The sequence below is a fragment of the Panthera tigris genome, chromosome A1, assembly GCF_018350195.1.
Source record: "Panthera tigris isolate Pti1 chromosome A1, P.tigris_Pti1_mat1.1, whole genome shotgun sequence".
NCBI classification, from domain to species: domain Eukaryota; kingdom Metazoa; phylum Chordata; class Mammalia; order Carnivora; family Felidae; genus Panthera; species Panthera tigris.
Window position 1 is genome coordinate 208,849,277 of NC_056660.1, and position 14,554 is coordinate 208,863,830.

The following is a 14,554-nucleotide window of genomic DNA, read 5'->3' on the forward strand; positions in this document are numbered from 1 at the left end:
TAAGCTGCCTTAGATGAAAATATTGGGGGAAACTCACCACATTTCTATTTAATTTAAACATATCAAGAGATTTTAATAGATTCCGGGGTTTTCCTTCAATAATATGAACTATTTTTTTTTTTTAAAGCTCACGTAGGGATGCCTGGGTGGCAAAATTGGTTAAGTGTCCAACTTCGGCTCAGGTCATGTTCTCACGGTTTGTGAGTTCAAGCCCCAGGATGGGCTCTGTGCTGACAGCTCAGAGCCTGGAGCCGTTTCAGATTCTGTGTCTCCCTCTCTCTCTGCTCCTCTCCCCCTCGCACTCTGTCTCTGTCTCAAATAAAAATAAACATTAAAAAAAGAAAAAAAAAGCTCATGTAAGCACAGCGTCTTGGAGTTGGGTTAGGTCTTTGAGTCTCGGCTCTCCCATAAGGCGCATAGAAACCGCGGAGGCACCTCGTGCCTGGGATCCAGCGCATGGAAGCAAGCAGAGAATATGCGTGGTTCCAACATCGGGAGCCAGGTTACCGGTGCAGATGATAAAGAGCAAAATGCAAAATCTGTGGTTCAGGTGAGGGATGCCAAGGCAGAAAGAGTTTGATAAAACGGATGAAAAGTGAGCCAGAACCAAAGCCCGCGCAGGTGGCTGTGGCAACTTTTTATCTAGAGCCCAGGACTCCGGGAAGAGACAAGGAGATGGGAGAAAAAAAGAGCTACCTGGACCAACCTTCCTGTCTGAACCAACCTTACCTCCTCAACAGCCCAGAAGAGGGCTCCAGGGTAGCCGCCAAAGTCTTTTTCCTGACGCCTCCTCCATTGCTTGGCCTCTTCCCTATCCTGCTCCCCCTTCTCCTTGTTAGTTTCTCCTGGGAGGCTTCTGGAGCCTTGCCTCAAAAACTCACTTGCGCCTGAGTTTTCGACTCCAGGTACGCTTCTAGAAAACCCCAACCCAACACAGAAGGCCTCGCACAGCTTCGCTTTTTTAACAACTCAGCAAAGAATTTTGATTGGCCAGCCAAGGTCACATGCCCGTGGCCTTTGATTGGCAGCCTACCCTCCCTGCCCTGCCTCCTCCACACCCACATGACCTGATCCCGCCAGCCCGCCGGCACCGCTCCAGCGGGTAACAGGCGGTGTAACAGGCCCTGAGGATTCTCTGCTCTGCGCTGCCCCTGCCTTCCTGTGCTTATAGTCCAGCGGGAGAGAGTCGGTAGTCAAATAATTGCACCTCTGCACGTTTACAAACTGTGGACAGTGCCAAGAAGGAGAAGCACAGGGTGCAGGAAGTGGCAGGGGGCGTGGTAGAGGCAGTGCAGAGCTGGCCGGCTGCCGCGTGGACAGCGGGTAGTAAAGACGGTAAGTGTGGAAGCCACGGCAGGAAAGCCGGTGAGAGGTGGTGGTGGCTCCGTTACAGGGGTGGCCCTCGAGTTGGAGAAAGGCGGAAAAAACTCAAAAACCTTCTAAGAACCTAACCGATTGCCATGGAACATGACCTCATCATTACCAAGTCCCCGTCATAGCCCTAGGGTAAACGGAAAACCTAAACTAAGCAAAACCAAGAAAAAACACATTGCAATCGGCTAACGTTGGGAAACTTTAGGAGAAGCAAAAGAAAACCAAGTAGTGCCCTCTAGTCTAAAGGTTTATCTTATTTAATTCCCACCCCCCTTCCGTAGTTTCAATGCATCCATCTCCTGTGTGGGAATTTTTTTTTTTTTCGTTTATTTACTTAGTCTTTTAGTTCATTTATTTTTTAGAAAGAGAGAGCGCACACAGGGGAGGGGTAGAGGAGAGAGAGAGAATCCCAAGCAGGCTCCACAGTGTCAGTGCAGAGCCTGACCTGGGGCTTGAACATACAAACTGGGAGATCATGACCTGAGCTGAAATCCAGGGTCAGACTCTCAACCCACTGAGCCACCCAGGTGCCCCTGGAACTTTTAATAGAGAAAGGTTTCTCAACTTCTGAAAAATATTGCTTAGTTGAATTGCACCTTGGCATTTCCCCATATTCCCATTTTTATTACTTCGGGGGAGGGGTGGAGGGCGGTATAAAGGATAAACTGGTCTGTAAATCTCATCTCCATTCCTGATTCTGTAGGTGATAGCAGTGGTTTTCAAGTGTATTTTTCATGATGTTTTTGACATACGAGACAAAGAGCTCAGAAATATAAGCTCTTTCACCGTCTCTCCACAATGTAGTGTGAAAAGATAGTGACCATTTTGTGAACCCCTGTAATTTGGGGTGGCTAAATTATTACCCCAAAGCGTATTTGATGCTGCCCAGGCCTCCTTCCCCTATAGACCGTTAATGGGGAGGGAGGCAGAGGCCCCGCCCCCGTGCTGCTAACCTTGGGGCAAACCCGGTGGATCCCACTTCCTGTCAGCAACGGCATGGGTTTGCCTGGGGATTCAAAGCCTGTTGAACCAGCCTTGTTTCCAAGCAGTATATGGGGGAACTCCCAAGTAACTTGCCCACGCCACCTGCTAGGGCTGGAGAAGAGAGGTCTGAGGCTTTAAGAATCTAACTGGTTGATTCGAATTTGCCAGACCAGTCTTCGATTTCACACTTTACTGAGCTTATTAACAAATATTTCTAGATGACACTGCTTAGACTCCAAAGGTGTGTCCGTGTTGTGTATTTCCTTCCTCTTTTTTTTTTTTTTTTTTTGGTCTTGTGTATTTTAGGTCTTCGGAATCCATCAGTCACACAAGCCCCTTGGAGCTTCTAGTTCTTTTTCCAGACATGCTTTGTCCCCCAGTACTCAGTTCCTTTAATTTCTACTCTTTTTGCTTTTTATTTTCTCCTTCTCCTCCTTCTTTTTCTTCCTCCTCCTCCTCCTCCCCTTCTTCTTCTTCTTCTTCTTCTTCTTCTTCTTCTTCTTCTTCTTTTTAAATCACTTTTCCTCTGCCCCTTAACTGCTTGTATTGTTTCTTTCCCCCTGCTATGCTGTGTCCTTGTCCCTCTTCTCTCTCCTTTCCCTTTTGTTTTTCCTATCCTGTGTTCCCTTGTTATATCTCACGAACTCAGAAATTGCCCTGGAAATGCCATGGGTATCACCATCTATTGAGTGGTAAGGGCTGCTCCCACTTTGCCTTGGAAGATGACATTTCCCAGAGTGTTCCCCGTGGAGGCTGACTGGTCTGACCCAGATAATGCCACCAGTTAAAATAACCCTGACTTAGGGCCCAGGGGACTCACCAGTCATTATGCTGTATTGGAAAGTAAAACTGATTTGGCAGCCTCATTAGATTATAATCAGCTCAAATTTTCCTTCTGGCTTCACAGAGCATAGCATGTGTCCCCAGGAGCAGCAGAGGGAAGAAAACCACATCTCCTCCCCAGCTTTTTGTACTTCTTCTAGGCTCTTGGCTCGAATTAAATATTTGCTCATTGGCCACCATGCTTATCACCTTAAGTGGGTTTCTAATTTCTTTTAGAAGCTATGGGGAGCTCCAAGATAGCATCTACCATTTTAAGAGTACAGTTCCAGAGTAGAGATTGTGTAGGCCAACGGATGCTGGGCCAAGAAGTATGAGCCATATTCCATAATAATAGTAATAATAGCTACCACTTATTGGATGCTTATTAAATACCAGACCCTTTTCTATATTAATTCATTTCATCTTCAGATTAATCCTATGAGATATGTATATATTATCCCTATTTCAGGTGGAGGATGTTGTGGCACAGAGTGATTAAGTAACTTGCCCAAAGTAACAGTTAATAAGTAGCAGATTCAGGATTGGAGCCCAGACAGACTGACCTCAGTATCCATGCCCCTTAATATTTTCCTATACCACCATCATGACATGAAAACAATGACTCTCAGGAAGAGTCCTTTGAAACAACAGAGAGTGATTGGTGGATGAGTCAAGGAACACAAGATAAGAGCCTCTTCTAATATATCCTGGTATGCAAATAGTAAAGTCTGAATTAGAGTCAAAGCAGTGAATATGGAAAGCTACAGATGTAAGAGATGGTGTGAAGGATTCATCTGAACTAATTTGGGACACAAAGGGAAGAGCATGGCCTGGATGTTCTGCCCTGGGAGAATGATGGGGTCATGGGCAGAAGTAAGAGGTGGCAGAAAGGACCTCTGACTTGTGTGGCCCTGAGATATTGGGTTGATAATGTTTCCAAGCTGCAGAGATGAAGCATCCTTCCACTGCCCCGTATTCTATCCCTGAAAGGAGGGATGCGGATGTGGATTAGTTACACTCAAGGAAAGGAGGCCAGCATGCTAGAAGGTGGGGCTCTTGCTGAGAGAAGTGTAAAGATTATAAACAGAACCACCCTTCATCCCCTCTTTTCTAGGATGATAGAAAGTCAGGTTCCAGGCACCTCCAGGCCTGAGGTCCTCCTGTGGATGGGGCCAGGGAAAAGAAGCCTAGGGGATAGTTCAGAGGAAGGGCTCCCTCACATTTTACACATTCCCCTACTTCCTTCTCTGGAGGGACATGGTAAGATGTGAGAGTCAGGAACATAGTGAGGGCTGGAGAGAAAATAGACAAGTAACAGGCTATTGAGCCTGCTCTAATTCTAGGTCTGGTATTAAAGGAGGAAAAAAAAAAAGTCCTCAAAACTAGCTCCCCAGGGTAGAACTGGAAGTGTGATACTGAAACTCCAGGCTGTATTGAAGACTATATGTCTACCCTTGATCAATGTCCTCCATAATCCAGAGCAAAAGTCATCAACAGGGGGAGTTTAAGGATTCAGTATCCATCTGTATCAACCATGATAATGACATTTCCTTTGTCTAACCAGTTTTAAATTCTCTGGAGTTCTTTAGTGACCGAATCCACCTATGTTTTCCTATTTCAATAAGATACTCAGTGGCAATAAATATCCTTGGAATATTTGTTTAAAAGAGCTATAAAGAGCTCCAAAAAGAAAGACATCTCCATGTACCCTCTGAAACATTGCTGGTGCCTGATAAAATGACGTATCTGAAGCCCTGATTTAAACAAGCTCTTGTTGCCGATAAACAAACAAAAACCAAGGGCCATGTGAATGTTAATAATTTGGAGATGTAGGTGGAGGTATCAATATTCTTGAATAACACATGTTCACACTTCATCTTTTTAATTAACAAAGTTCTTTTTCTTGTAATTTCAGCAGGAGGGATCCCAGGGTAAGAGAACAAAACTTGGATTTATGTGAATAGGATTTTTTTTTATTTCATCACTGAATCCAAATAGTGTTTTCCTAGTGTGAAAACAGATGGCAGAGACTTTATTTGTGGTCAAAGACATTATGCATGAGAGTGAACCTTTCTTCAACAGGCAGATTTGAATAAATTCAGGAAATGATTTAAGACATGATAGGTCCCTGGAATCTGATCTATAGCAGGTGATTTTACAAAATTTATACACTCAAACCCACTGAATCAGAGGAGCTAATTTTCATTCTGACAAATCATCAGGTTTTTGTTTTTTTGTTTTTTTTCTGTCATTGAGTACATGTCTGGACATTGATGTTGTCTTGGGAAACTCAGTCTATGAGTCAGAGTTTGCATGTTTCTCCATCCTTGCTGAAGAATGTCTTCTCATCTTGTTTTCAAGACCTCATTGTGTTGAAAAGAAATTATTTGAGGGTCACCTGGGTGGCTCAGTCAGCTAAGCATCTGACTTTAACTCAGGTCATGATCTCGTGGTTCACAAGCTTGAGCACCAAGGTGGGCTCTGTGCTGACAGCTCTGAGGCTGGAGCTTGCTTCAGATTCTGTCTCCCTCTCTCTCTTCCCCTTTTCTCTCTCTCTCTCTCTCTCTCTCTCTCTCTCAAAAATAAACATTTAAAAAAGTAAAAAAAATAAAAAACTACTTGAGGAGACAACCAAATCCTGGCTTGCTGTTAACCTTATTAGTGTATACATTACAATTTGGGTATTTCTAACAATGCAAAGTTTAAGTGGGGTATTATCCTTAAAAGATGTTAGAAACCATAAATTACTTTGCAATTGTAAATTGTAAAATGGTGTTATTATAACACATAGCTTTGAGATAAAGCCAAATTTCTCCTGCATTCCCAATGGAAATTAGACAATTGGGTTAACTCCTCCCTGCTTCCAGAGTATAAGTTGGATAACTACAGTTTTGGAGCCAAAAGGGGATACCTGCAGGAAGTTATTGAAGGCCATACACAGATGTGGGAAATAGTTGGAAATATGTGTTTTCTGTGACTTAACTGTCATGGTTTATTCTTGGGGCAATTTCCTCCTGAGTTCATCAGTGAATTTCTTGGATTGTAGTACCTTGATTTTTCTTCTCTTCTCAGTTTCTTTTCACCCCTACCAATTCATTGACTTAAATTCATGTAATGAAGGAAGATTAAGTGATACAGTGCCAGAACTTGCCTGAGGGCTCTGAACTGGACAAGGCATAGGTGATGTCCACTAATGAAATCTTGTTTGGCCATGTAGGGCATGTAAGTCCTCATAGATCTTGGGGGGGGGGGTGTCTTAAACTTTAGTGTGATGAGAATCTCCTGGTTAATAATAACCTGGTAAAAAACCAAAACCAAATTCTGTTACATTAAGTCTGAGAAAAAGAGTCCAGGAATCTATATTTATAATCATGGCAGGGAATTCTGATGCAGTTGGTCGAAGGGACTGCAGTTTGAGAAACACTGCATAGAGTCCTAACTCTGTGGCATCCTGGTGCTCAAGAAAATGGATTAAAGTCCCTACTTGTCTTTATTTTTAGACTTAAAAAAATTTTTTTTATTGTATTTTAAGTAGACTCCACACTCAGCGTGAGGCTTGAACTCATGACCCAGAGACGGAGTTGTGTGCTCTACCAACTGAGCCAGCCACATGCCCCCTACTTTTCTTTGTGTACAAATAATGTATTCTGTCTCAATAAGTGAATGAATGAATGTGGCATTGTCTACTCTGGGAGGTTTAATGATTCTGATCTCTTCTTCACCAAGGTTGGGAAATGCTAGGTGAGTGGATATTCCCAGAGACGACATGGTCTCTGACCAAAGAAGCTGTGTAAGAATATAGATCCAAGCCTTCAATACTCTACACTTGAATCACTTTTTCTGAGTTGAATTGTAAATCAATAGGAAACAACTAGAGCCAGCCAATTAGTAAATAAACACAAAAACAGGAAGAGCACAGAGGATGACACAAAGCAGTGGGGATCTAGTTAATCCTGTATGAGCAATAGAAACTGGCAGCTCAAAGAGCTGTGGGTTAAGAAGCTATGTGATCACAAAGGAGGCCGGCGGTTCTCAGTCTCAAAATGCTACTGTGTGACTTCCGTAAATGTGTTTAGACCTCTGTTATTCTGGGGTCTGGCATGTAAAAGGTACAAGTAGGGCTCGGTGTAGAGAGCATAGAGGTGTATTACGTGGCCCCCAACAATTTACTTTTGGCAGGCACTTGGAGGGAAGCGGAGCCTTGGCTCTCAGAGCTCACGGGTAGTTTGGCAAATGTTTCTTGTGTACCTACTGTGTGCTCAGCATTGAGCCCCGAGCCATGATAGGTGTGACTCACGTTCTGTGTTCATTACTGGCCAGACAGGTGCCTTGCATTTCTCAGAGCCAAACTGAAGCTGGCTTTAAATTCCTGGGTGTAGCATACAGACATAAGCAGCTTTCTATGTTCTGAACTTTCTCTCTTGCTTAAAGGGACAACTCTATGCCACAACCTGGAGAGATTAAAATGCCACCTAATTGCTGCAGATCACTGATTTCGAGTTCCCAAACTGACAAAACTGAAAGATGAAGACCCCTGACGCTGTTGAGAAACAGGCACCTAACCCCAGGCATGAATTAGTACGTGGGAGAAAACATCAGGTAAGTGGGCAAAATATGGACTTGACAGTCAGACTTGAATTCAAATCCTGATTCTGTCACTTCTTGCTTGCTGAGCAGTTTCCTCATTTCTTACAAAAAAAAAAAAAAAAAAAGGGATTCTACCCACCTCATCAGGTTTATGTAACAGTTGATAAGATACAAACATACAGCACAGTAGTGGCACATAACGGGGACTTGGGAAATATAAAATACTCCCTTCTGCTTCTCGTCCTCATATCCTGGGCCTTTGGGAATTATAATCTTGCCTTTGGCAAAACCTCAGATGAAGCACACAGTACATTTTGGTTTGAACCTTCCTGAGATGAGTGTGCTTGAGGGAGAAGGCCTGTGTCAGAGTTCCCTGCCAATTGAGCATAAAATATCAGGAACCAGAAACCGTTATCTCTCTAGGAGATTGTTTATACCAGGGTTCCTATCAGAAATAGGGCATAAGACAAGGGTTTGTATGCAGGTGGTTTGGGAAATGAGGTCAGCAAATGGGAGTGGGGGATGGGGAAGAAGGAAAACAAGACAAGCGGCAAAGCCAGTTGGTAAAGAGTTTGTTATCAAGTTTGGTCACTGCTGTGAGAAACTGGGGCCTGTTCCTTCTGGGACTGAGAGCCATGAAAAATGCCTCTCAGAACTGTCCACTCAAGGGACACAAGTGGGACAGGCACCCGCAAGTTCTCAGCCCTGACATGTCAAGGATTGCCCCAGGTGTCATCTCCCTCGCTTCACCAGTTTCGCACAAGTGCTGGGTGGTTCCCGTTAGTGTCCTAGCCCAGTGTCTGAGAAGTCGAGGCATGCGTGTGGCAGAAGTGAGGTGCACTCGGGAAAATCAGAGTAAAATGTTAGGGTCCAGAGCATGTGAATGTGACCAAGGCCAATACTGGGATCAAAGGAAATGCCGACTGACAAAAAAATGACCAAGTGTGTTTCTCCTTTCAAACCTCAGACACCTCTACTGTTTACAAAAGTAGCTGCTAGAATATTCTTCAAGTGCCTCCATGTGGCACTGCACAGCCTCACTTGTCTCTTGGTTTCCTGAGCTCTAATTCAGGTACCGCCTCATTAACTTTGTACTTGATGACATATTTTCTTCCTTGTCCTCCAGTTTCTTTACATGTTTTAGTTGTGTCCCTCTTCTTCACAAGAGACACTTCTCTCCTTGGGTGGCTTCGGATGGAGTCTTCTAATTTTTTTTTTTTTTAATTCCATCAGCACCTAACTGTGCTCAGCAAAAACCTGTTGACTTGAACTCACTTGATACAAGATGATAAATCCTTTCTCTAGTGAACACAGGCAGTAACTTCTTTGACAGCAGCTGTAGCAACTTCTTTCTAGATATTTCTCCTGAGGCAAGGGAACAAAAGCAAAAATAAACTATTGGGACTACATTAAAATAAAAAGCTTCTGCACAGCAAAGGAAACAATCAACAAAACTAAAAGGCAACCTATGGAATGGGAGAAGTTATTGTCAAATGACATATCTGATAAAGGGTTAGTGTTCAAAATAGACAAAGAATTTATAAAACTCAACACCCAAAAAACAAATAATCCAATTAAAAAAATGGGCAGAAGACATGAATAGACATTTCTCCAAAGAAGACAGACACATGAAAAGATGCTCCACATCACTTATCATCAAAACTACAATGAGATATCACCTCACACCTGTCAGAATGGGTAAAATCAGCAACACAAGAAACAACAGGTGTTGGTGAGAATATGGAGGAAAAGGAAGCCTCTTGCATGGTTGGTGGGAATGCAAACTGGTGCAGCCACTGTGTAAAACAGTATGGAGTTTCCTCAAAAAGTTAAAAACAGAACTCCTCTACAATCCAACAGTCACACTACTAGGTGTTTATCCAAAGAATACAAAAATACTAATTCAAAGGGATACATGACTCTGATGTTTATAGCACCATTACTTACAATAGCCAAATTATGGAAACAGCCCAAGTGCCCATAGATGGATGAATGGAGAAAGAAAAGCAACTGGGTGGCTTGGTCCGTTAAGCATCCAACTTCAGCTCAGGTCATGATCTCATGGTTTGTGAGTTCAGGCCCTGCATGGGGCTGTCTGCTGTCAGCACAGAGCCCGCTTCAGATCCTTTTTCCCCTCTCTCTCTCTGCCCCTCCCCCACACTCCCGGTGTCTCTTGAAAATAAATAAACTTAAAAAAAATTAAAAAAAAGAAGAGGTGGTATATATACACAATGGGATATTATTTACCCATACAAAATAATGAACTCTTGCCATTTACAACGAGATGGGTGGAGCTAGAGAATATTATGCTGCGCAAAATAAGTTCGTCAAAAAAAATGCCACATGGTTTCACTTTTGTATGGGATTTAAGAAACAATACAAATGAGCAAAGGGGGAAAAAGAGAGGCAAACCAAGAAACAGATTCTTAACTATAGAGAACAAACTGATGGTTACCAGAGGGGAGGGGGGGAATGGATTAACTAGGTGATGGGGATGAAGGAGTGCACAGGTGATGTATGGAAGTGTTGAATCACTATATTGTACACCTGAAACTAATATTACGCCGTATGTTAGCTAATTGGAACTTGAATAAAAAATTTAAAAAATCCCTTCTCTAGAAGCACAATGATTTTTTTCAGGGGCTTGTGCATCTTTCTACTCCTTAAGTATATTGGGACCCTCACCAATTAATGGGGCTTCGAAAGCAACGTCTATAATGAGGGGCAGGGAGGTGGGAGCGCAATGCCAGTGCCTCAGGGTGTTGTAGGGTTTTCACCAGCAATTCATTCTGTGCTCTTTGTATTTGCTTTCATTCCAATTGCTTCACAGCAGTAGCACTCAGAAGGGACATATATTTAGACTAGACTTCAAGCCTTTTGTTGAAGCTTATAATGAAACACAAATGCACTGGTCCTTTTTCTGCCTATCCTTTTCCCTCTCTGCTTTAGTCCTGCCCAACTGTAGACACCTTGTAAGCATGAATAGTAACTGGGAACTCGGTGGATCAGCAGGGAACTCGTATTTGTTGGATTCTTTGAGATGGCAAAAAAGGCACATATCTAAGTCACTCTCCGTATTTCTTAGTGTGAACTTAGAGCCACTTACATGAGGACTATTCATAGCCACCACATTTAGGTGGGCAGGTTGTGCACTGCACAACTCTCAGGAAGCATTCGCATTGTCGTCAGTATGAATGTGTTCCTGGAGGAGTACGGTGAATAACCTGTGAGGTCACAAATAGTGACCCTCCCTGTCTGAGGCTCCACTCCAGTTCTACTGAATCAGAATCTCTAGGGAAGGGGCCCATGAGTCTACATTTTAACAAACTTTACAGGTTTCTGTTAACACTGAAGGTTGAAAATCACCACTTAAGAGATAGGTTTTAACACAAAGATGCACCAGAAAGATCCTAATCAATTGAATGGAGCCTACATGATCTGAATACAATATGCACAGTGTTGTCAGTCCTGGAAATAGTCTTTCTTTTTTCGTAAAATATGTGAATGAAGTGTTGGTGTCTTCACCAAGAGGTGGCACCTAAGGGTTCTGAGGAAATAAACGTATAGACCCTATGTATAGACTTGTGTATAAACAATTTTGTATATACATACAGGATAGCTTTTTTGAATTTATACAGCTGTACTTAAAAGTAGCTTGTATTAGTTAATCCTGTGTTAACAGTTTGGATATTTTTCACTTGTACATTTGGGACTTTTTCTTTTGGTTGATGAAAGTTGCATATGCTAAGTGTGTGAATGAAGTGAAAAAAGAATGTGGGAAGTTATCTCACCACCTGTGCCATCACTGGATCCTCTGCTTCCCAGGCTTAAAGTTCTTCTGGCTTCATGAATAACTCAGTGAATAATTGCCGTTCAGAATATGGCTGCCCTACTAGTGATCTGGCCATTTTTTCAATGTCTTTCAAACAGGCCTCTATTGTTTTCTTCCTTGTGTGCTTTTATATTCCAACTTTCCAAGAGAGAAATTCTGATCGGGCTGGGTTGTCACCACTCAATGTGGAGTGCTCCGATTAGGTAGCTTCTTAGGTCAAGTTGTCTCCTTGGCAATGTCTTGCTCATGTTTATCTTATGGACATGTGGTTGCCTCAGTCCTGGTCACTCATTTTTGGTTCAGTGACCATCAGCGATAGTATCTTAATAAAGAATAAAGAATATCCATGACCACTTTCCTCTGAATGGAGATGTGGGCATAGCCAACATCTAGTACTTTACTGTTTGTTAGAACAGGAAGGAAATGTAATTACTCAATATGCCATCTAGATGCCATATCCTATAACAATAAGAGCTGATATATATATTGAGTACCACCTTATGCCAGACATTTTTTCTGATCACTTGAATAGCATTCATAACTTAACCTTCAAAAGCAACTTTTTGTGGTAGATGCTATTATTAACTTCATTTTACAGATTAGAACATTAAGGAATAGAACTTGCCCAACAGTTTGTATATGGTGGAGCCACAATTAGAGCTCACACTATTTAGCTCTGAAGTCATTGCCTTTTATGACTATGTTGGGGTTGTGATAGAGGATCATGTGTGTGTGTGTGGCGGGGGTAAGACAATTAGGGAGAATGAAATGCACAAATTAGGTCTGGTAGGCAAAGCATAGGCAGAAGCCTCCATTGGTGCACGTTGGGGGAAGGAGTTGTAAGACAATGACAGGCAGATGCCACAAAGGGACAAGACACAGCTGGACTTGCCTTGAGGGCCAGACAGGATTCTAAAAAGATATCCTGAGAGGTTGTTCTTACTCCTTCCTTGATTTCTTAAAAAGGAGTATAAATGACATTTAATTGCCCATGGTTCCTTTTAAAAATAAAGACATAGTAGCGCCTGGGTGGCTCAGTCGGTTGAGCGGCTGACTTCAGCTCAGGTCATGATCTTGCGGCTTGTGAGTTCAAGCCCTGCGTCAGGCTCTGTGCTGACAGCTCAGAGCCTGGAGCCTGCCTCTGCTTCTGTGTCTCCCTCTCTCTCTGCCCCTGACCCACTCACATTCTGTCTCTGTCTCTCTCAAAAATAAATAAACATTAAAAAAATAATAATAAAGGCATAGTAAACACCTTCTTTTGGGGCCATTATCCTTCATCCTGGCCAGTTCCTCCAGGGGGCACCTAGCATTCCTTGATAGAAAAGCCTTGAGAATTTAGGGTTAGACAGGAAAGTTTGGGTCTGACTGTCAAAAGAAAGTGAATGGTATTATCCTGTATTGCTGAGGAGCACGAAGTTTGCAGCGGGGACGTGGAATGGAAGACCGTTCCACTCTGAAGAATGCTCTTAAGGTCCATGACCAGAGCAGCTACTAAGCTGTAATCAGTCTCCACCAAAGTTTGAGGCAAGGATTTTAGCATTTCAGGAGGAAAGGGGGCTATTGAATTACTATGATAATTATCTTCATTTTCTTTCTTTCCCTCTTTGTTTGCAGAGAGAGAGAGATCTGGTCTGCTCAAGTCAATGTGTTCTACATTGCTTGCTGTGGGCTGTCTCCCAAATCCTTAACTTTTTGAGTAAAACACAGTAATCATTGAAAAATCATTTTGAGGGCCCATACGGGTTTTGTCAAGGTCTCCTTGGTGCTTCTGAAGTGGAATCTTTTCACCTTTCATTAGCTACTTGTTTTCTTTCAATCAATGCCTTAGGAAGTAACACAGGAGACCAGAGAAGAAAATGGCTATTTTATGTCATTCCCAGGTTACAGTCAGTTTCTTGTAGGTTGGGATTAATTTTGCATAGTCCTGACTGAAAACAGGATGATGGACAGGATGACCTTTGCCCTCCCAAGATCTGAGCAGGCCAAGGGGCTGTGCAAGGTTTGGGTTCTGGCCAATACTAGGCACAATGAATGAATTGGGTATTTATATACCCAAAACCAGTACTCTGCTGAGAATAGAATTTGAAGGAAGGGCCTATAGTTCTCTGGGTCAGTTGTTCCTCTGAGAAACACTCACAAAGATGTTCTCTGTTTCAGGCAAAACAATTACTCTAGAGACTTTGGGAGTTTCAAGACAACTGCATGCACGATAAGAAAGGGGATATCTTGGAGAAGACAGACTGCTCATCTCTACTGGGATTCTTCTGTAAGTCACATTATTGACTTCAAGAGGCCATGAAAGTGTGTCTTTCCTTGAGACAGTAAACTCTCTGTTTTCTGAAGTGAATGGAAAAAAAGGGGTGTATTGGTTTGCCATGTCGGTTTCCAGAAATGAGTATACTGTACAACGTACTTCATCTACAATGCTGCCAAATATAATTTATTGTTACTCAGATGATTCAGAAGACCTTCTGGTATCTCATCAAGGTAAACAGCAAATATTTTGTGCTGCAGCTGTGTGGAGGAGACATTGCCCAGTGATTTCTAGAAATGAGTCAGAAAAATAAAAATAAATGCTTTTCTCTGTTATAACATATTCTAAACCAGTCATTCAATCAATTGGAACTTACAATTTATTTATAACTGTTGAGGAATTAAAAAATAGGTATGTGGGGAATATAAAGAAATGTAAGTAGTGGACCCACTGGTTGCAAACAGAGTTACAGCTACAAAAGTTCTTTGTCAGAGCTTAAGACTAGAACTTAGTATTTGGGGTTTGTGATGGGTTTGCTAGATCTGCTCCTATTGTCTACGCCACCCGCCTTCTAATATGCCTTCTTGTACTGTAGTGGCTGAAGAGCCAAACACCACATTTTCCAGACTACCCTACCCTCAGGGCTCTGGATGTTTAGAAGGTAGAAATGAGGCAGAGGCCATGCTTTCACTGCTTCTGTG

At 42.6% G+C, this 14,554-nt stretch overlaps 1 long non-coding RNA gene across 1 annotated transcript; it reads left to right on the forward strand.

Moving 5' to 3' along the window:
* Positions 1-1,169: 1,169 nt before the first annotated feature.
* On the forward strand, positions 1,170-14,120 carry LOC122231831. Its single transcript, XR_006209088.1, has 3 exons — positions 1,170-1,335; positions 7,612-7,779; positions 13,757-14,120. It is a non-coding gene; the product is annotated as an uncharacterized LOC122231831 (long non-coding RNA).
* Positions 14,121-14,554: the final 434 nt, after the last annotated feature.